Source organism: Papaver somniferum, chromosome 11 (genome assembly GCF_003573695.1).
Source record: "Papaver somniferum cultivar HN1 chromosome 11, ASM357369v1, whole genome shotgun sequence".
Lineage (NCBI taxonomy): Eukaryota > Viridiplantae > Streptophyta > Magnoliopsida > Ranunculales > Papaveraceae > Papaver > Papaver somniferum.
The window spans coordinates 22,911,027-22,934,240 of record NC_039368.1 but is presented as its reverse complement, the minus strand read 5'-3'; the positions used below and the strand labels follow the sequence as shown (position 1 = coordinate 22,934,240).

The 23,214-nt window shown below is 34.8% G+C and overlaps 1 pseudogene; it reads left to right on the top strand.

The window, feature by feature from the left end:
• LOC113324221 overlaps positions 1-23,214 on the top strand; it is a 60,841-nt pseudogene that overhangs the window by 9,003 nt on the left and 28,624 nt on the right.

The window sequence follows — 23,214 nt, the reverse complement described above, 5'->3', positions numbered from 1 at the left end:
AGTAGCATACTGAGTATCCTAGTTAAGTCAGGTAGAAATAAGGAATACAACAGACTTTAGTTTACGAAATTATTTAGTTATTTGGGGAGAGAGCGAAGTCAGTTTATGAAATTATTGCTGATCAAACAAACTTCAGTTTTATGGATCTGTGATGTAGATATGTTCAAGTCCTTTGAATGCAATCAAATACTTCACATCTGGGAATTGATTTTGCATATGTGATTACAAGTTGAAAAATAAGACGAATACCAGAGACATTGACAATCTCCTAGTACATTTCTGGACAGTTTTCGCTGGCTTTGAAATCTGGGTACAGGCTTCCCTTTTTGGAGTCTTCTTTTGGGATTTCAGATATCTACAGATTTTTTTTTTTTTTAATAATTGCTCTGCAGTCTTTGTTGCTGTATGCAGTGTTTGTATCTGGTGGTCTAACTGTGCTACAGGTGCGCAATTGGACTTCTTTGTCAGCTTGTTTGTATTTCCAGTTTTGTTGTTGTCTTAGGATAGCTCATGCAGATATTAATTCAGTTTGTAAAGCAAACTTGGTTTAGGCTCTGCATACTTAGATTAGGTACTGCAGACATTGATTAGGCTATGAAAATTTTGGATAGTTACTGCAGACTCTTTTCAGTTTTGTGTTGTAGTCTTGGTGTCTACAGTTTGTTTCTTTTGTAATCATGGCCTTGACTAGGCTCTTTTTCCTCTTTAATATAAACTTTTTCATTCGAGAAAAATAAAATAAAAGAGGAATAAATTAGTAACCTTGATGAGATTTAATGAAATGCTACGTTTACGAATAGGGACTAATTGTTCTTAGTAAAAGGAACGCCCAAGGTTAGGGTAGTGGACTTGAGAGAGCATTAGTACCTTATTGCCAAATTTTGGATCATAGAATTGGCATGCATGTAGTTTTTATTTAGATAAGGGGGCACTTGGTTGGTGTATAGGAATTTAGTTTGTGCAGAATGTTTTTAACATCTGTCTGGTGGCTTTGTTTGGATTGGGTCTGTAGTTTAATTTTATCCTTTTAGGATTTACATTAGTTATTACGTACTGTTGTTTTCCTCTCTACTTGTTTTAATAATTTTAGAGTCGGGGACTCTTATAATTGGGATTTGAGACGTTTCAGTATTGGCAATGGCATCTATGACAACTAAAGGCAAGATTATTTAGATTCATAGTTAGGAAAATTACTAATCCACCAGCTATGAATTGAAGTTTAGGATTTGTGAATTAGGGCAACATTTTCCTTCAATCTTTTTTAAAAGTTGGACTTGTTTGTGTGCTAAAGCATCAGGAATTGATATAATTAATTTTTAATCAGTTGATTGGAACATGCCTTCCATTTATAATCCTAGGATGAGTGCACTCCAAGATGCTGGACAGTGTAGCTTAAACGGTGATTAGGTGACATCGTAGTTGATCAATAGATATGTTGTATGACCCGATCTATGAATTCACTTTACATGAATTTGGTCGGTAAAGTTGGACCAATAGCAAAAATTTAGTAGAGGCATAAATGATTAATTTGTTATGAGTATGAGTGGTATGCATAAATAGTAAGCATAAATGGCTAAGAAGAACATTTAGTCATTAACCTATGTACTACATACTAGCATATAATAAATTTGTATGATTTTATCTTTCTGTAGAGGGTGTTGCTGTTGGTTAAGACCATCTAATTAAGTGACACGAAATAGTGATGATCTTCCCTAGAAAATATACTAAGTGGTACAATGACGAAGGAGGAGAAACGATTTTTGGATCGTCATTTTTCAGGGAGATGGTAGTAGCCTAGTAGGGGTTGAAACTGGCATGTGGAATAGTGGTTTCGTTGTTATGATGTCAACGCTACTTATGACCTCAGATGACACTACTTGGTTTATGTTAGTGTATAGGGAATGAACAATCTTGCTAACTTTATGAAATGGACTTAGAAGCGGAAAAAGATGTCATTATGTCACTGTGATATTTCTAGGTAAATAATTTTTTGTTATTGTGTAGATAAATGTTTATATATGTTTCAGCTCCTTCGCGGTTATTGATTTTGGGGGTGTTGTGTACGCCTATGTCCTACTAGATAACATTTTTACGCTTACGAGAACAAATCGTAGTGGCGGATGCCTTCCCTTATGCATGCATATGGCATGATATCGGGTGCGTTATGATATGTTCATGTCTTGCATGTTGTGTAGCCGTTGCACGTTTTACTTGTGTAATTAAGCTATTTACAGTAAGAGAATCTCTGTAAGTTCGACATTCTCGGCTTTTAGAGGTACATGAATTACTTTGATCTGAATCAGCATGCCATTATGGTTCAGAGTTGAACCTTTGTATATGTTACCTTTGACAAGCATATGGTCAATTGGAGAGTGAATCAGATGTCAGAAACCATGCTTTGAGTGCAATATCTCTAAGGTAATTGAGGCGAGTATTTTCCTTGGCTCATTTGAAAGACTAGTTATTCCCTAATGCCTTATGTTAAGTCCATTCTCTCTCGGCAAAGAATAGGCAAGAAATCTATGCATATATAGTAAATGAAAACTATTATTGTTGGAAGTTGGAGAGAATGCGGAACTGATGTATTTCTATTTATGGGTGCATTGTAGTTTTAAAGAATTGAAATTTGGTTCCGAGATTTGTTTTACTTTGAGATGTAGTTACCACTGCAGATGAGAGTACCGTAAAATGTATTCTCTATTCTTATCATATGCAGACTTTAATGAATGAGTTGATAGTGCAAGCGAAGCCCATCTTTGGTGCAGAAGTAAGTTAATTTCACATCCGAAGGGGCTATAGTTGCAGAAATATACTTGGGGTATGGCGCAGGGTCATTTACAAGATGCACTTGATATTTTAGAACATGAAAAAAAAAAGAGGGTGTTGTCGCATACAACTTGGGAGAGAAGTAAGCCTGACTTCGAGGACGAATTCGTTCTTCAAGGTGGGTAGACTGTAATATCCCAGCTTTTCAATTTATAATACGTACACATTTTACCGATTTGAAGTAAATATCTCTATGTACGTGATGGGGAGGTGCCCATACCAAGTTAAGTAATTAGCATTTAGTCACTTCTGAGGTGCCTACTAGAAAATATACCGTGTCCTTTTATAAAATAGGGTTTATTAAGAGAGATAAGGAAGATGAGTGGGGTAACATGATGGAAGAAGAAGGTTACCGTCAAAAACAAGGGGCGACCATATGTGAAGGTGATGGTCGGCGATGGGGATAAGATTCGCCTGGATGGAGCGTTTGCGAGACCTCCGCTTCGATGGTAAATTCTTGTGGTAGCATCTTCTGCAGGGCTAAGGCAAGTTTACTTGATCTCTTTGTCAATGTTGGTTATAAGGATTTAAAATCAGTAGTTTATACAGTCTAGAAAGGTAACTTAGGTTTGAATTGTGTATTAGTTACTTGTTTTTCTGAAGTTAGTGATGCTTGGTTAATCTTACCGTGTTCGTTTCTTCCTTGAATGGTGTTCAATTAGATCTAAATGTTAAGAAATTATATTGTTCCAGGGCTTACCTTTTAAGCCTATGTTTGATCACGTTATGTGTTAGTGTTTGTTAAACTTCCTTAAGATGGAATGACGGGTTTGTTTGTATGTGGTTGATGTGTACGTGTTGTGGTAGACTATGGCAAACAGATCTAGTAGTGAAACCTGTATGCACTAATGATTTTTTCTTATTTATGTATGCACCTAGTCAGGGGTTAACATCTTGTTATGCTAAACTATTAAATTTCCTGTGTTATCTTATTTATAGTGTCAATTTATCTTCCCTTGATGGCACGATGTCATGAACCTAGTTATGTATCCTGGTGAGAGTGGAAATACCATACATCAAAACTTAATAGAATATTGCACACTGATATTAGGTGTCGCTGCTTGAATTAAAGTGTTGTGCTGAACAATTTATTGTGGTCTTGTAGCTATGGAAATTTCGGCACAAATCTAGATGGGCATAACTGCTGAAGCTAGGGATAATTTGTGCTACTCGTTAAGCTTTGATGAGTATGTTAACGTGTTCAAGTTTGGTACTTCTTTTATTTGCTGTAGTATGAAGTCGTGGACCTGGTGTTAAGTGTGTAGGTCTTATACTTGTTAATGCCACATTTCCTTTGAGTGAAATGATAATGGATTTGTTCTAATGGGAGACTGAGATGCGTTCGCATGACAGTAATTGAAAACACTGATGCTCTAACAGTAATGAACTGTAGTTGTAGTTGACCTGCTCCCAAAGATTAGTTGTCAAAATCTTATTTTTTGTGATGGTGTTCAGAATTCAGATGGTAAGGGTACTGGAGGGTGCCAGAGTTCTGGTTTGAAGTTTTGTTAATTACAACGTATGCACTAGGATACTGTTGTCGATGATGTTTTGATGTTAGTTCTTGTGAAACTTCCAAATTCCCGTTTTGTTTGCTTTTACCGCTAAAACTGAGTTCGTAGTCGTTGTTATAACATTTCAAAGTATAATGTCGTTGTAAATGCAACCGTGCTTTGTAGTCATGTAATTCTTATGAACTATAGGCTAAATTTTTATACTCTTCCTTCACTCAGCGACCTAGTGAATTTGCTTGGAGTTTTACTCCCGTGGATGTTGAATTTTTTTTCTTCTTGAAATAAATTTCATATACAGGTTTCCGGTTACTGTGCTTTTTTTTTTTTTTTTTTTTTTTTTTGCAGAATTCTCATGATTACATAGTTCCTCATATGCCAAAGAGAAGGCTAATGCCTCAAATAAGGGAAAAAGTTAGCTATTTGTAAATTTGCCATCAAATAAAAAAAGAATTTGCAGAATGGAATGTGTAATAACTGTAATTTCATATACTGTCTTTTGGGCTTTGGTCGTAGAACATGGAATTTTATATTCTTTTTGTAACCTGTTATAGGGGCGGCATGGTTTATTAGAGGGGCGGCAGTGTAATAGTAATGTCCCTCTAGTTGGTTAGGGGATGTCCTATAGGGAGTGTAAATTAACTAGATTACCCTCCCCATTTTTTAACCTAAATCAAAGCTAAATTGAAAATTTGTTTTCTTTCTTCTTCTCTTCTCCTCCTCCCATCAACCGTAACCTCCATTAAAACTCAAAATTTCATCGTCTTCGATTAATCGACGATTCGAAAATTAATCAAGTGTAGTGTAATGACTTATATGAGGTATGTTTTGAAAACCCAATTACGATTTGGTTTATTTTGTTCGATTTAAGTTTAATTTCTATCAAAAATTAGGGTTTTAGATGAAAATTGAAATTGAATTTCTGGGTTTATGTGAGTTACGGTTGATTTTAACTCAATTACTAACCGTAACTGGATATTTTGATGTTGTTACGGTTCAATTACCAACCGTATGTTCTTATATCTGAGAATTTTCTTGAGTTAAGGTTGGTAACCATTTTAGTTTACGAACCGTAACTGAGTTGCGGTTGGTATCGAGCATTTGGTTACCAACCGTAACTGGTTTTACGATTGGGTTTTCTTCAAATTTAACCAGTTACGGTTGGTAGTTCATCTTTTCTTCGATTGACGGTTGGTTTTGAGCAAAATTCCAACCGTAATTAGCTTTGAAAATGTAAAAAAATTGATTTTTTACGTACTTTAGATAACTTTGAGCAACAAAAAGCTAGTTGGGACTATTTAGAAGTATACCCGGTCATTTTCAGGTCCTGGTTCTTCATTTTGTTGGGTAATTTCTTCAATTGATTGAGATTGACCTTCTCTTCTAAACTTTTTTTTTTAACTCTAAAAATCTGATTTTGGTTTTGATTTTGAGCTAATATAAGTGAAATTAATCATTAACACTAAGCTTGATTATCATCACTAAACTAGGTTATCAATTATGAGGGTTAATTTGTCATTTTCAGTATCTTTTTTATAAGGGCACCTTGAATGATCATGTAATGACCCTTTTTATCCTATTAAAATGCCCCTCATAAACCATGCCGCCCCTATGACGGGTTACTTCTTTTTACTTCGTTCCGATGTAAGTAAGCTAGCAATTGCCTGTTTATTCTTTTTTGGTAAATACGAAATTTAGCCGTTGGATTTGCTTGAAAGTTTTTCTTCTAGGGATTAGGGATTTGGTTTCTATTTTCCTCCCGATTGAACTTTCATCTCCCCCTCTCTCTAAATATCTCTTCCACTTCTTCATACCTAAGAAGAAGAAGATCTATCAAACAACTATGAAGATCAAATCAAACCAGATTTTGTTCAGATTCTAAGGGTGTGAGAGTACTGAAATTTTGGTTAGAGGCCGCTTAATGATTCATATTCACTGAAATTAGGTGTTTGCCAATTCAACAGAAATTGGACGGCTTCTGCACACATATTTACAATTTTGATTGCAGGGTTTTGTTCCTAGAGCACTTGGTGAAAATGGTCCATTGGGGATTTTGTGTTCGGCAGCTTTTCAGTGCAGGGGAAGTGCCAAGTCCACTCACATCTTTCTATTATTGCATTGTCTAAAGTTGTACTGGTACTGTATAAAGAGGTACAGGCTTGATCTAGATTAATCTACAATTTTAAATGTCATACATGAGATGTACAACATTTAACTAATAAGAGCATATGTAGTTCAGTACTAGTTAATGTAGAGAAAGTCACTAGCACATGTCGCAACAAAGAAGTAATGTAGCAGCGGTATCCGTTGTAGCACGGCAAGAAGTATTCAGGGTTTTCATTTGTACCATAATCGAGTGACTCCAATTGATTTCCGAAAACCAAATCTGGCAGTATAATATTGCAGGCCATGGTGATAGGAGATTGATGATATAGACAGTCTTGAAGAAGCAAATGGCAGTACATGTGGCATGCTTTCTTGCAAAATATCGAGCAGCAGCACTGTAACCTAGATGAGCTTAGAGTACCTGTACATTGTAGATTCATAAAAGAGACTTTCTATGAATGTATTTTTTGTTTACTGGGTTCAGTTCTTGGTGTTTAGGTTTGATATTTTTTATTGTTATTTTTTTTCCGTGTGTATATAATTTGATTCAGGAAATTCCCGAGTTGATTCATGGAGTTCAAATTGATGTAATGACTGAGGTACAAGATATTAAACTTTTTTTTTTCTTTTTGTAATGGAGGTTCGACAGGCCTTAAGCTTAATTAGATATGGTTTATCTATTTACTTTGATGTGCAGGTAAAAGTGAGTGCACATAAAACCGTAAATGATGATGAGCTTGATAAAGGAACGCCTATGTGGTTGAATTCACAACTCTTGGCTTTGGTATTTTTCTACGTCCTTTTAGCTTAATATGGTTTTGTGATTTTTGGGTGGTCTACACTTCGCTATTAGATTATCTGATGTATCGGTCAGTATTAAGAGCAAATGTCTAGAGGTAGGAATGTCGGGTATGTCACATGACTCCTGTTAGTTACAAGATATCAGAAAGCTCTTCTTACGATTAGGATATAGGTGTGGCTTCTTCCTTCGATGTGATAATAAGCTTTAAAATTTGTCAGCTATGATGTTGTCCCTCATGATCACCAGAGTTCAGAGTAGTTTTAAGCTACCTTACTGTAAAAAGATCTACTATTATAACTTAGTAGGTATAAGGTCCCCCCTTCAGAAATCCGTTTGAACCAGTAAATGGTAAACAGATTCATGTTAATAATGGTTAGTAGGTATAACTTAGTTTCATATAAAGATACAATATAAATGGTAGGGCAAATACTGATTCATGTTAGTAATGTCGTTCTGAGATGGGAATTCATCACATGTATGATATGTTATATATAGTTGTATTAATGTACTGTAATCAGCAGGTTCCAATATTCACTAATTGTTGCTGTTTTCTTATTTTTATTTTTCCGTGCAACTAATGAAGTCTGCGTTTATAAGGTGGATGTCCCCGTAGCATCATGTTCACTCTTGGCACTAGTTGAAGCTCCTGCCAGCTTAACTGAACAAGGGTCATGGGAAGTAGGCTGGTCCTTGGCCTCATCGAATACTAATCATCAAGCTTTCAATGACCCACCTCGACAACAGGTTAGTCAAAGTAGGCTTTCACTCGCGCGGTCGCACTCATGGCATGTTTGGCTTCATTTAGTCTTCTTTAGCATCTGTTGAAGTTGTATCCTTCTTTCGTTGGGTTAAACCATTGGGATAATATTAGAAACTGTATTGATAGGCAGAGAAGTAACTAGTGGATTCTGAGTATACAATCAACTGTATCATCAGAGTTATACAATACCATTGTACTGTAGCCAAGTGATGTAGGCAACAACAGTTGTAACTTCACTAGATTCTTTTAATGTCACTAGATGCTTAATTACCGAGACTTAAAGATCATAATTAATAAGCACTAAGAACCACGATAACTCTCATCAAATTCGGAAAGGCGCTTCTTGAATTTATGCTTGGATGTATCTTGGACCTTCGATTATGATTCAGTATCATGATGAGCATCTGAAGGATATGTTTCTTTTCTAACGCTCTTATCAACTCATCCGGGTCGGGAATGACACCAGATCTTCACTGGAGAAGCAAGGTCGTCCAATGAGTGAATCGACCAATTCAAGATGGATGGCCATGTCAACCACTAGAATTGCTTTTCTTGGAGTTTCATTTCATATTGAGGTGATAGATAGTTTCCTTCTCTGGTTACCAGGTGGTTCTACGGAAATTGTTTAGTCATCACAAAAATTTGGCCTCTTTCGTACTTATTTTGTACTTTTCCATGCATTTTACTTCAGTTATATGCTCATCAAGATGATTGGATGGATCATGGTTATTCAGGATCTCCCAGATGTGCATATTGCACCATCAAACAAAAGGGGCGATCTTCTTGTAGCTATGGGATCTCCATTTGGTATCTTGTCACCAGTCCACTTCCTAAATAGGTAATGCAGTGAAACTTAGAGAACATTTTAGATTAAAATGTTTTCCAATTTCTCTTTCTTGGCTGTGATGCAACTTTTGTCATTTTCCTCACATCTTTTGTTTTGCCAAAATGTTAAGGAGGTTACAGTACCTGTTTTACGCAAAACAAAATAAAATAGTGGATCCATAAAGCATTAAAATTACGAGTCTTTCTGGTTATCTTTATAAGGTCAAGCGGATGTCATGGAAGTGCTCTTGAAAGTTATTTCTGATCCCTAAATTGTGAAAATAGAGTGTGGTTCACTTAGATTTAGAATTTGTGAAAGAGCCAATTCATGTGTCAGTGAACTTCTTTATGAAAGTTATTAGGCATGACCAATTTGTGATGCCTAATTGTCAGGTGGATTTCCATGTGGTGCATTTCTTTTAAGGACTGCTGTTTTTTTTATTCAGTTACCTCCAATGCTGTGATTTGGCTATTTTGTTGTGACACGTTTCTCGCTTGAACCAGCATTTCTGTTGGATCTGTCGCAAATTCTTATCCCTCGGACTCTAGTAAAAGCTCGTTACTGATGGCCGATATCCGCTGCCTTCCTGGTAGGATAGTATTCGGCTTACGGTACCCAGTGAGTTCATATGCTATTAGTTTTCTTCAATCCATTCTAATATTTGATGTATCAGGGATGGAAGGTGGTCCTGTTTTTGGTGAACATGCACGTCTTATTGGTCTTGTTGGCAGACCTATAAGACAACGAGTTGGTGGTGCTGAAATTCAGGTAACCTGGTATCATTTGAACATCTTTGTGTCCCATCTATAGTTTTTTTTGGTTAACTTATTATGGACCCTCTAGCTCTGGCTAACAGCTGGTGATTCCACGGGAAGCGATAGCATCTGTGTGGAGAGACAATGCACATTCTTCTGACAGCCTTATTGTTCATAAGCCTTTTAAATCTCCAATTGAGAAGGCAATGACCTCTATTGCTCTGATAACCATAAATGAGGGAGCTTGGGCTTCAGGAGTGGTAATCAACAGTCAGGGTCTAATACTCACAAACGCTCACCTGTTGGAACCATGGAGGTTTGGCAAAACCACCCTGCAGGGTGGAATGTATCAATCCACACTGTCTTCACTCTCCATGAATTCCACGGAATCTGTGGGTTACATGGGGTGTGAGAAGTGGAGAGCATCAAGAGGAGAGGGAAGGTATGCTTCCGAGGATGGTGAAGACATCCAAGGCATATAAGGATGATGAGCAAAATCCGTATAGAGGTGGGTCAGTTTTTAATACCCATAGAAGGATACGTGTTCGATTGGATCATACAAATCCCTGGACTTGGTGTGATGCTAGGTTAGTATACGTATCCAAGGGTCCTTTATATGTTGCATTACTACAACTCGAGTCTGTTCCGGACCAGCTATGCACAATTATTCCAGAATTTAAATGCCCATCTGCTGGATCAAAGGCACATGTTATTGGGCACGGATTGATTGGACCACGATGTGGTAAGTCTCTTAGTACATTAGTTTCAGGCAAAAATCGTGATTTTATTAGAAAAAGGATACAGCATTTATCTTGTTTTGCTTGTATTTTGAATCAGATGCATACCCATCAGTTTGCTCTGGTGTAGTAGCACGTGTGGTAAAAGCACAGAACCACTCCATTCCAATGGACGAGGTCTGCAAGAGAGCGCAGAAAGTGATTATCTAGCTATGCTTGAAACAACAGCTGCAGTGCATCCTGGTGGCAGTGGTGGTGCTGTTATTAACTCAGAGGGCCTTATGATTGGGCTTGTAACAAGGTATTAATGTAAACTTAAACTTACATCGAATGTACTTATACTATCAGCGAAAAACGTAGATTGATATGCGTCATATTCCTTTGATATGTCCAGCATTAAGTTACTGAACTTTGTGAATCATCTTTTGCCTGCAAAATTCACGAAATTCTGTTTTTTATTTTTTGGTATAGCAATGCGAGTCACGGAGGAGGAACTGTGATTCCAATCCTCCTCCTGCTGGAGCAGCATCACCAGGCCAGGGTCCCTATTGTTTTGTTTGTGCAGCTACATGCCATCTTAGCTCAATGGTAGAGCACATGGCTCATTTGAGACATGTAGCTGTGGGTTCAATTCCCACAGATGGCGCACACATCAGCTCACTTTTTGTCAGATAATAAACATGCTTTAAGGTTTGGTCTACCGAAGTTTCATTCTACAGACTCTACACTGTTTTCTTTTATATTGATTCAAACCTTAAGCAATGTAGACATGAGATTTCTCAATGTTACTATGGTATGAGACTCAGAAATCAATTTCTGAGGGTACCGATCCTAGCCTGTTTTTTCATCAAAACCACCATTACTTTCATCTTCAACAATCATCACCACCATTAATCCATCATCTTCTGCTGCTGCTACTGTAAATCCAAATTCGAAGGATGATTTGATGGAATCATGTGTTTCTATATACATCAACAACATCAATAGGTAATTTTCTTCATCCACCTCCATTAATGGTGTTTTCTGGTAGGAATTAGGGTTTTGATTTGGTTTGATACCCCTGCTACGTCGACAAACAAGATTAAGTATGATTTTTAGATTTGAAATTTGGTTGAATCACTTGAGCTCTTGATGCTTTTGGTTACCCTTTTCATTTGGAGCTGGATTCATTTACCTCAACTGGTTCAATTCAAGTCTCTGCTGGTAGTCTCCATTTATATGTTTAGATTACTTCAAATTTAAACTCATATGTTCAATTTCTACATCACTTGCTCAACTACATCCAATTTCATCTTCAACTGCCTTATACATCATAATTAACATGTATCTTGTATCTAATTTCTTTATCAAGATCCGTTGTTCTTGTTCCATGATGCCATGAGAGTCTGAGCGTGTTCTAGTCCGCTACACCAAGGTCTAGTTAGGGCGAAAACTTAAAGTCGTTCCATTGATTGGATTCAGCAGAAGATTGAGAAGTTGTTGGTCTCATATCTTACTTCAAGGCAGTCCTCACACATGTGAGTTGTGAGTGTGCAGTGTGTGTGTTGTATGCGCGTCTGTGAGTCTATTGAGATTTTCAGATGGTTTTTAAGTAAATTGGTCACCATCATGGGAACTATGACAGTGTGATGGCAGTTAACAAACCAACAAAATTTTCTGCTTGGTCCTATCTTCAGCATGGTGCAAATTTGGAAGTACATTCTTGCCAGCGTATTTGTTTATCTCTGCGACAAATTTTCACCATCTGTAAGATCCAATGGAGCTAATGAGTATGGATATGGTGTAATTTTGTGCTTCTGGTTGCAGATTTTATGGTTTATTTTACTCATCTGCAACAACATATTTTCTCTCCTATACCTGATCCTATTATGCTCAACATCTATGCCTTCTATTCCCTGCGAAAGTTTTCTACTGCATCTACTAATGCCACAACTGTTTCAACTGTACAATATGAGTGTGATACTGTTTTCCAGATATTGCGCAAGGTCATTTCTCAGACTTCTCCCTTTATGCTTTCACTGCAACATTGGAAACTGCTGTTGTTACTTCTGTCACTGCATCAACTATTGAACAAACTGTTGTTGTTGATTCTCCTTTGTCATTTGGTCTTCATACTTCTGGTGCGGATAGAGAGTACATGCTGGTTTGTGTGAGAGCATGTGAGTTGTGAGTGCAATCTCAAGTTAGCTTAACACCCCACTTGAGATTGAGGGAGGGTAATAACATAGAGTGTGAGAGCATGTGAGTTGTGAGTGTGCAGTGTGTGTGTTGTATGCACGTGTGCGAGTCTATTGAGATTTTCAGAGATTGAGTAAAGTGTCGAGTCTATATAAGACTGAGTTCTATCTGTAGCAAATTATCTTCCTTTAATAAATATTGGTTCAAACCTTAAGCGGTGTAGACATGAGATTTTTCAATGTTACTAGTTTTTCCCTTTATTTAAAAATGGTCCGTGTGTAGTTTCGAACTGGGACTTAAAAATGGTTCGTGTAGTTTCGAACTGGGACCTCAGGGATATAGCAGGGCTCTCAATTTGGTTTGTATATTCTCTTTACTTTAGAACCATGTTTTAGAGCATACGCTAAAATTTCATGACTATTAAATAAGGACAAAAATGGGTCATTAGATAGTACTGTAATCCTTAAAGCCCCTTATCCATATATTTTGCTTAATAACAAAACTTATCTTATTTTATTTTTAAATTTTTTTTTAAAGATTTTTATTAGCTTTTTTTTTAATTTTTTTTTCTTATTTTTTTTATATTTACAACACACTAGGTTTAGCTGATAACTTCTCAGCCAAACTTCCGGGTATGAGCAGTTCGGCTGATAACTAGTCAGCCGAACCTAGGTCTTTTGGGAACATACCTAGGTCCGACTAACATGTTAACAACCTAACTTCACTCTGTAATTGCCAAACTAGGTTCGGGTGATTCGACAGAAAAATAGGGTATCCTAACGTGTTTTTTTCATAAAGTGAAATTCGGCTATTATTTTCGTGTTTAATTATCAGCCGAACTGTTCATCAACACCTTTAGAGTGAGAAGAGAAGTTCCGCTGATAATTCTTTTCAATCATAAGCTGAACTTCATTCTGTAACTACCGAAAAATTCATGTTTTTTAATTTAAAGGTAATCCATCAACAAAATACAAGAAAATTAATTTTAAAAAAAATCAATTTTTTTTATATAAATGTCACAGTGTCGCTAGTATTCATTAAACAAAATAAATAAAAAAATTGAAAAATAAAAAAAAATTATTTAAAAATAATAATAATTATATTAATAAATTAATCAAGGGTAACTAAGTAATTTACTTATCTTTAGGTACCCTTTATCACCCCACCCTAGTTAGTTCAATGATTTGGATGCCCTAAATTTTTCTTGTATGCCCTGAAATAGGGTTCTTACTTTAGGGTGTTTTGTCCCACAATGCGGAGGTGAGAAATTTTTCTTGGTTTATAAACTGCAAGTCTAGAATCTCAGCCGCAAGCACTAGTGTAGGAATTGTGTTGTGGTTGCACGATCATCACCCATTTTTTTTGTCCCGGAGAGAAATAGTATGATTAGATTAGATTTATTGATCATCGACCTTTTAATTAAAAATCTTATATTATTATTTTTGGTTCGACACCCATTTTTGGATCTGAGAGGCCACGGCAGGCCCGCTTGTCCTGGAGAAATAGATTAGATTTGATCATAGACCTTTTAATTGATTTTTTTTATTCTTTTTGGTTCGACGTATTTGTATGTTTAATTATTTTAGGTGGTTAATTAATAGGAAAAGACTTAAAGATCTGGGCAAATAAAGCTCCCACGTTGAACGGTAAGGAAATCCTCGCTCTTATTGGCTGAAATAAGCCTTTTTTGAGTTTTGTGAAACGAGTGTTTTGGTAAGGACATTTAACGGCGTATGATTACTCTAAAAAGAATAGGAAAAAGATTAAAAAAATGAAACCAGATAGGAAAAAAGATTAAAAAAAGGAAATCAGATTCAATATTCATGTGAAGACACTTGGCAATATATAATTAGTTTAAAAATAAAATTTTGAAAAGAAAACCTAACTTACCCTGTTTGGAATTTCATGGAAGTCCAAATCCAATTTGGAGATCGAATAACTACTGTATTAGGACTCTTTTTCCAAATTAATACTCCACATATTTTCAATGAAAACAAATGGAAAAATAAATAAAATCTTCACATATTCTTCACCTATTTAATATATTTTCCCCTCCACACCCAATCAAAAAGACATTGCCACAGGGAGAGGCGAAGCCCGTGCACACTAAATCAAAATGCATTGTCGTGGGGCAGGGCAAAGCCTCACGCACACCAAGTTAAAATATATAAATAAATAAACTCTACACATATTCTCCGCTTATTTAATGTATTTTTCCCACCACACCAAATCAAAAATACATCGTAATGGGGAGGGGCGAAGCCCCGCGCACAACAAATCAAAATGCCTAGCCACGGGGCGGGACGAATCCCGTACACAACAAACCAAAAATACATTGCCATGGGGAAACCACGCACACACCAAATTAAAAGAAAAAAATATGTCCGAGCCTAGTTACAATTGAAAAGTAAAATATGTTTAGAAATTCTAAGATGGATGGCAAGTAGGTCGCACCTATTGTTAGAGAAAATGAGTTATTTAATAAATGGATTTTTGGTCTTGGTGTGGTTTGATCTCATGACCTAAGAGTCTAAGGATACTCACTCATTTTTTAGTGAATGAAATAGAACTTTTAGTCCCACATTGTGGAAAACTAAAGAGGTGCTCCACTATATAACCATGTGCTCATGGATATGTTGTAAAACAATGTGGGTGGAGCGGGTGGTGCGAAAAATACATGTTTCGACCCATGCACATGCGCGTATACCATGCACCAAGTTCCTCTTCTACTCATATTTATTTTTGACGAATTTTTCTTTAAATAATTAATTCCAAAAATATTTTTTTAAGAGTTTTATTTGTGGGAAATTCCTTTTACGAGTTTTACTTGTTTTTGAAGAAAACCAAAACCTAACTTGATTTGCAAGTATCTCATCCTATAAATATGACTCGAAATTCTGTTTTCAAAACACACAAGCAGCGACTATCTCTAGGTCTACTTTTCTTCTTCTTGTTGTTTTTTGTGCGGCGTTTTACTTCCATCCCTGTTGCTGAGTTCAAGAGTGGGTAACTTGCGTTGTGCTAACTCAAGTTATATTGGGCAGTCTTATCCTGGACACATCTTCGCACGTTGGGGTTTAGGATTACTTCAGAGTATACCGGCGAACTAATGTGTTAAGGAAAACTTGTTGAACCTGTGAATCTTCCCTCATCAATTTATTCGTGGTAGAGTTGTTTGATACGGTTCTTTATATTTATTGTTTGATACATCTGACGTTTCTTCTACTGTTGCAAAATTCCAACACCTATATCAAAAACCTTGTAATTGAAATTCTCTTACTTTTATTTTTTTTGTTCGCTTCGATTGCTTCAAAGCTTTTAATCAAAAACCATTTAATTGGAATTTTTTTATTTTTTTATTCGCTTCCATAGCTTAAAGATTTTAATCAGAAGCATAGCCATTACTACCTCTTATACTTACAAGTAGCAGCAAAATTTAGCTGCAAAAAAACAACCACGCTTTGTAGCTCTGCCTTCCAATCAAATTAGGTTCGGAAATAAATCTAATAAGTAATAAAAGCCGATGCACATTAGATAATTTGTCGAACCTCTCAAATCTGGTGAAAATTGTGCAACCCAATAAAGAACAACCTGAATATATCAAATTAAGTAAATTCTATGCATACATCATATCTAGTCCCTTTCATATTCATAGTAGAATTGTACCAAAATAAACAATTGTGTGTTTTGGACGAGTGGTTGAACTAATATTGTACTCCTTCCGTTCCTCTTTAATATGCTGGTTTTTATAAATATATGTTTCAAAAAAATAGGTTGGTTTCTTAATTGGGAAAGTCAAATGTTACTTTAATTTTTTGGGATCATTTTTCTCTTAACTTCTTTTGATGACAAGTGTCATGAGGACCATTTCAATTTACTTCTTTTGCTGACAAGTGTCATGGGGACCATTTCACTTCACTTCTTTTATTGAGAAGTGTCATGAGGACCACTTTTAATGATTAGTTCTCTTGATTTCCTTAAATTTCTCTAAAAACAAAATCATCCTATTAAAAAGGAACGGATGGAGTAATATTTGGCAAACGGTTCATTTATAAACCAAAACCAAATGTTGTAATGAGAAAATAAAAGACATATTTTTGAGTTTTGTACTTTTACATTTGGTGCCCAACTTTGTCCAAAGTTGAGTTTGGTGCCCAATGGATCCAGGTCAAACGGTTGACCAATTGACTGTTTATAAATAAAATTTTATTTTAAAATAATAATTAATAAGTTAACCGTCTCCTTCGTTTTGTGAGCGGAGGAAATAGAGGAGAAGAACTTGTTTGTCGTGGATTGATAGAGGAGTCTATGGTGGTTGAAGAACTCGATGAAGCTTGAAATCGTGTTAGATTTTGGTTGACGTGGTTCTAGTGATTGTCGTTAAAGAAAACAAATGGGTTTTAGAGTTTGAAGTTGATAATTAATGATGGGATTTTAATTGTGTACCGCAAGCGTATGGCTGCCGATTGGACATTATACAGATGCGGGTTCGTTCCACAGAGACTAAATTTGTTGCCTTCAATTTCTAATTGAATAAAGTGAGAAAGAAAATAATATAAGATAAAAATTAGTTAAACTAATAAAATAAATAAAGAAAAACCTAGAGTTCCAACAATCCACCACTATTATGTGTAAATCATTCAACACTTCTCTATAATATTTTTCTCATTAGCACAACGCGATTTAGGACACGGCTACGTCTCAGATGATAAAGATTTATAATCATTAAAATTCTCAAAATACTAATAATTATACCCATTTAGGTGTTGGTCTCTAATTAGAAATGATTATAAAGAAAACAAGCACACTGACATATGAATAAAACTATTATTGTTAACGCACGAGAATATAGGACCAAAGATAAAGTATTATTAAAAATGAGTTGAAATCTCTAACATATAATAGGGTTTCATGAGTGACCCTAGTGGAGAGATTACTCCATTACATAAGAAAAGAAGAAGAAAAGAAAAATGAAAACTCTATTATTTTTCCTCTGGACTACGGACACCAGACCTCCTTCTTTTCCATCTGCTTCAACCAGCATTTATAGTTTCCAAAGGAAACCACTTTCCTTTTTCATATCCACTACCACATCATCATCCAATGAAAGTATGCCACGTGTCAAATAATATAAAAATCTTCCGATCAAAATGCGCCATGTGTCAAATACTGCAATCAATATCTTAATTATTATTTCCAACCATAAAGAAGAATATTCTTTCCCAAATCTTCATATATTTCATTATTCCACATCATAAAGAAATATTTTCTTTATTAAACAAATTATCTTAAAATATCCTTTATCATAATATCTTGCACATGGTCTCCACATGTCGTGATACACTTCTACACACTCCCATATCCAAACAATTGGCCCAATAATTCTTCATGTTTCCTTTTGGGCTTAACCCATTAAATCATTTCATTTCTCTAGCAGAATTCCGCATTTTAGTCCATAAAGCTTTATTTTCATCATGATATAATTAAACAGAATTAAATATGCAATGTTCATCATGATATCATCATAAAATCAAATCAATATGAATTAAAAAAATCCAATGTCCAATGTCCATTTACAGTAATAAAATACGCTTAATTACAACTCCAAACTACGTACAATTAAAAGAAAATACTTGCAATTACACTTTCAGTTGGTATTAAATAACTCGACCATTGATAAAATTTGGATTGATGATTAAAATAAAATACAAAATTTAGATTGATAATTAAAAGAAAATACCTGATTTATGGATGTCACACATGAATCAAGAAATCTTCTTTCGATGGATTACAAAAGGCCTTGTTAATCTTGTACAAATAAAAATAATACAACATCATTAGGAGTGAAAATCGTCAAACAATAAAATTTGCAAAGAAGGGAAAAAATGATAGCAGTGTATGGGTTTCATTATTATTTTTCTTAATATTATTCATTCCATAAAAAATAAACATTTCAATACAGTAGAAGTTGAAAATAGTGATGAGTATATTAGAAAAAATTCGATTTACTTAATAAATTAGAGGGATATCTTATTTTAGGTAGCCTTAGGCGTATCTTTCGTTTTTCTGGAAGCATAGGTGGCGTATCGGCCATATTCAAAACGAAAAATGGGTCATTTGTCCAAATATTTTTAAAACATGGTTCAAATGGACGAGTAAAAATTATTATGGGTGAAATGGACACCAAAAAAATAGCAAGGATGAAACTGGATTCATCCTGACTTAAACTTAAAAAATAACAAGGATGATGTAAATAAAAAATAATCAAAAGTATTTAAATGGGTAGGATGAAACTGTTTACATCCTGGATATTTTTACATTTTTGTCCATTTAAACAGTATCAAAATCTAAATTCCCTTTTACCCAGGAATTGTTGATTTTGGTCTTTTTAACCAATTTTGTGTATTTAAAATGTAATGGGAGATTTTCTTCCCTTTTTAAGTCCATTGGTTTATAATCATTAAAACTCCACCATTTACACATGAGTATTTATACGTTAATAAGTAAATATTTAGATACTTTTAGATTTACATATTACCATTACTTCTGAAAATAGTCTTATTGTGATTCGTTGTTTCCCTATACAAGGCGTTCAACCAAGATTTTCTTTGTCCGTTTTTGTACCGCTTCACTTTCTGTTCGCGTATTTATTTTTCCTTTTCATTCCTCATTCCGAACGGGTTTTTCATCTGATTTGTTTTTATTGTTTGCTTTGCAGGTATTGAATGTTTAGTCGATTGGTAGTGCTTCTTCGTTCGGGTTGAAAATTGTTAGGGTTTTGTTTGTTGGTAACATACTGTTTGGGGAGGTAAATATTTGCGTTTCCTATTATGTAAAATTAAAACAACTCCAAGAATTAAGTTATTTATTTGGAAATTAGTGCAAAAAGCTTTACCAACCTCAAGTAGACTAGCAGCACATATGACCGATATCTCTCCAGACTGTCACATGTGTAACTCTCACGTGCAAGAAAATGAACAAGATCTTTTCAGATTCTGCCCATTTGCAAGAGCAATCTGGTTTGGTTTATCTCTAAGGAATATTAATAATCCGTCTCCCATAGACTCAATAACTAACGGGGTCAGCAACTGGATATATGATCCGAATTATGCTCAAGCAGCAGGAAAAATTGCTATTGCTCTATGGTTTATTTGGAAACACAAGTGTTCAGTCGTCTTCGAAAAAAAAGGATCCAAACCAAACAATGTTGATAGAACAAATAAATAAATTCCTATTCTCAGCAATCCAATTATTTCCCTGGGGAATTCTATTTCTAAAAATACGAGAAAGATAAACCAACTCACAAGACACAAGAATTATAGTGGTTCGACCAATACATACAACTTGTATATATTGTCTACGTCCACTTTGAGCCGCACCAACTCAAATCCACTATGAAGAAAAATGATTACAACGTCGTGTGAATCCCAGCAAACCCTTGGTTACACCGTAACAATTACCCGAGACGATAACCTTGTCTCTTGTTCCTCACCAATATGCTCTCACAACGAAACCCTAGCACCAAGTTCCTCTTCTACTCGTATTTATTTTTGACGAATTTTTCTTTAAGAAATTAATTCCAAAAATATTTTTTTAAGAGTTTTATTTATGGGAAATTCCTTTTACGAGTTTTACTTGTTTTTAAAGAAAACCAAAACCTAACTTGATTTGCAAGTATCTCATCCTATAAATATGACTCGAAATTCTGTTTTCAAAACACACAAGCAGCGACTATCTCTAGGTCTACTTTTCTTCTTCTTCTTGTTTTTTGTGCGGCCTTTTACTTCCATCCCTGTTGCTGAGTTCAAGAGTGGGTAACTTGCGTTGTGCTAACTCAAGTTATATCAGGCAGTCTTATCCTGGACACATCTTCGCAAGTTGGGGTTTAGGATTACTTCAGAGTATACCCGCGAACTAATGTGTTAAGGAAAGCTTGTGGAACCTGTGATTCTGCCCTCATCAATTTGTTCGTGGTAGAGTTGTTTGATACGGTTCTTTATATTTATTGTTTGATGCATCTGACGTTTCTTTTATTGTTGCAAGATTCCAACATCTATATCAAAAACCTTGTAATTGAAATTCTCTTACTTTTATTTTTTTTGTTCGCTTCGATTGCTTCAAAGCTTTTAATCAAAAACCATTTAATTGGATTTTTTTTATTTTTTTATTCGCTTCCATAGCTTAAAGCTTTTAATCAGAAGCATAGCCATTATAAGTACCTCTTATACTTACAAGTAACAGCAAAATTTAAATGCAAAGAAACAACCACGCTTTGTTGCTCTGCCTTCCAATCAAATTAGGTTCGGAAATAAATCTAATAAGTAATAAAAGCCCATGCACATTAGATAATTTTTCGAACCTCTCAAACCTGTTGAAAATTGTGCAACCCAATGAAGAACAACCTGAATATCAAATTAAGTAAATTCTATGTATGCATCATCTCCAGTCCCCTTCATATTCATAGTAGGATTGTACCAAAAATAAACAATTGTGTTTTTTGGAGGAGTGATTGAACTAATATTGTACTCCCTCCATTCCTCTTTAATAGGCTGGTTTTTATAAATATATGTTTCAAAAAATAGGTTAATTTCCTAATTGGGAAAGTCAAATGTTACTTTAATTTTTTGGAACCACTTTTCTCTTAACTTCTTTTGATAACAAGTGTCATGGGGACCATTTCACTTTACTTCTTTTGCTGACAAGTGTCATGGAGACCATTTCACTTCACTTCTTTTATTGACAAGTTTCATTAGGACCACTTTCAATGATTAGTTCTCTTAAATTTCCTTAAATTTCTCTAAAAACAAAACCAACCTATTAAAAGGAACAGAGGGAGTAATATTTGGCAAAGGGTTCATTTATAAACCAAAACCAAATGTTGTAATGAGAAAATAAAAGACATATTTTGAGTTTTGTACTTTTACATTTGGTTCCCAACTTTGTCCAAAGTTGAGTTTGGTGCCCAATGGATCCAGGTCAAACGGTTGACCAATTGACTGTTTATAAATAAAATTTTATTTTAAAATAATAATTAATCAGTTAACCGTCTCCTTCTTTCTGTGAGCGGGGGAAATAGAGGAGAAGAACTCGTTTGTCGTGGATTGATAGAGGAGTCTATGGTGGTCGAAGAACTCGACGAAGCTTGAAATCTATTAGATTTTGGTTGGCGTGGTTCTAGTGATTGCCGTTAAAGATAACCAATGGGTTTTAGAGTTTGAAGTTGATAATTAATGATGGGATTTTAATTGTGTACCGCAAGCGTATGGCTGCCGATTGGACATTATACAGATGCAGGTTCGTTCCACAGGGACTAAATTTGTTACCTTCAATTTCTAATTGAATAAAGTGAGAAAGAAAATAATATAAGATAAAAATTAATTAAAACTAATAAGATAAATAAAGAAAAACCTAGGGTTCCAACAATCCACCACTATTATGTGTAAATCATTCAACACTTCTCTATAATATTTTTCTCATTAGCACAAGGCGATTTAGGACACAGGTACGTCTCAGATGATAAAGCTTTATAATCATTAAAATTCACAAAATACTAATAATTCTACCCATTTAGGTGCTGGTCTCTAATTAGAAAATGATTACAAAGAAAACAAACACAAGGACATATGAATAAAACTATTATCGATAAAGCACGAGAATATAGGACCAAAGATAATGTATTACTCCCTCTGTTTCTGAAAGACCGCCCTCTATTCCATTTTGGTCTGTTTCAAAATTGTGTCCAGCTTCTGTTTATAGTTATATTTTTCTAATAAACTCTCTAATATACTCTTAAAGTTTTATATTCATAAATTCTTTTTTAATGGTCTCAATCTAAAATATTAATGAGATTTGTATAATTAAGGAAACAAATATATCCTTCATTCCTTTTAGCTTTCTTTTTTTATTTTCTATTTGCAATCCCATAACAATTTTTGGTAGTTTTTATTACTAACATTTTTATCCAAATAAATTAGACAAGTAACCAAGGGTATGAATATAAACTACTACGATCTCCTTAATATTTTGACAAAGTCAAAGCGGACTGTCTTTTGGAAACAGAGGGAGTATTAAAAATGAGTTGAAATCTTTATCATATAATAGGGTTTCATGAGTGACTCTAGTGGAGAGATTACATAAGAAAACAAGAAGAAAAGAAAAATGAAAACTCCTTTATTTTTGCTCTGGACTACGGACACCAAACCTCCTTCTTTTCCATATGCTTCAACCGATATTTATAGTTTCCCAAAGAAACCACTTTCCTTTTTCATATCCACTACCACATCATCATCCAATGAAAGTATGCCACGTGTCAAATAACATAAATATCCTCCGATCAAAATGCGCCATGTGTCAAATACTGCAATCAATATCTTAATTATTATTTCCAACCATAAAGAAGAATATTCTTTCCCAAATCTTCATATATTTCATTATTCCACATCATAAAGAAATATTTTCTTTATTAAACAAATTATCTTAAAATATCCTTTATCATAATATCTTGCACATGGTCTCCACATGTCGTGATACACTTCTACACACTCCCATATCCAAACAATTGGCCCAATAATTCTTCATGTTTCCTTTTGGGCTTAACCCATTAAATCATTTCATTTCTCTAGCAGAATTCCGCATTTTAGTCCATAAAGCTTTATTTTCATCATGATATAATTAAACAGAATTAAATATGCAATGTTCATCATGATATCATCA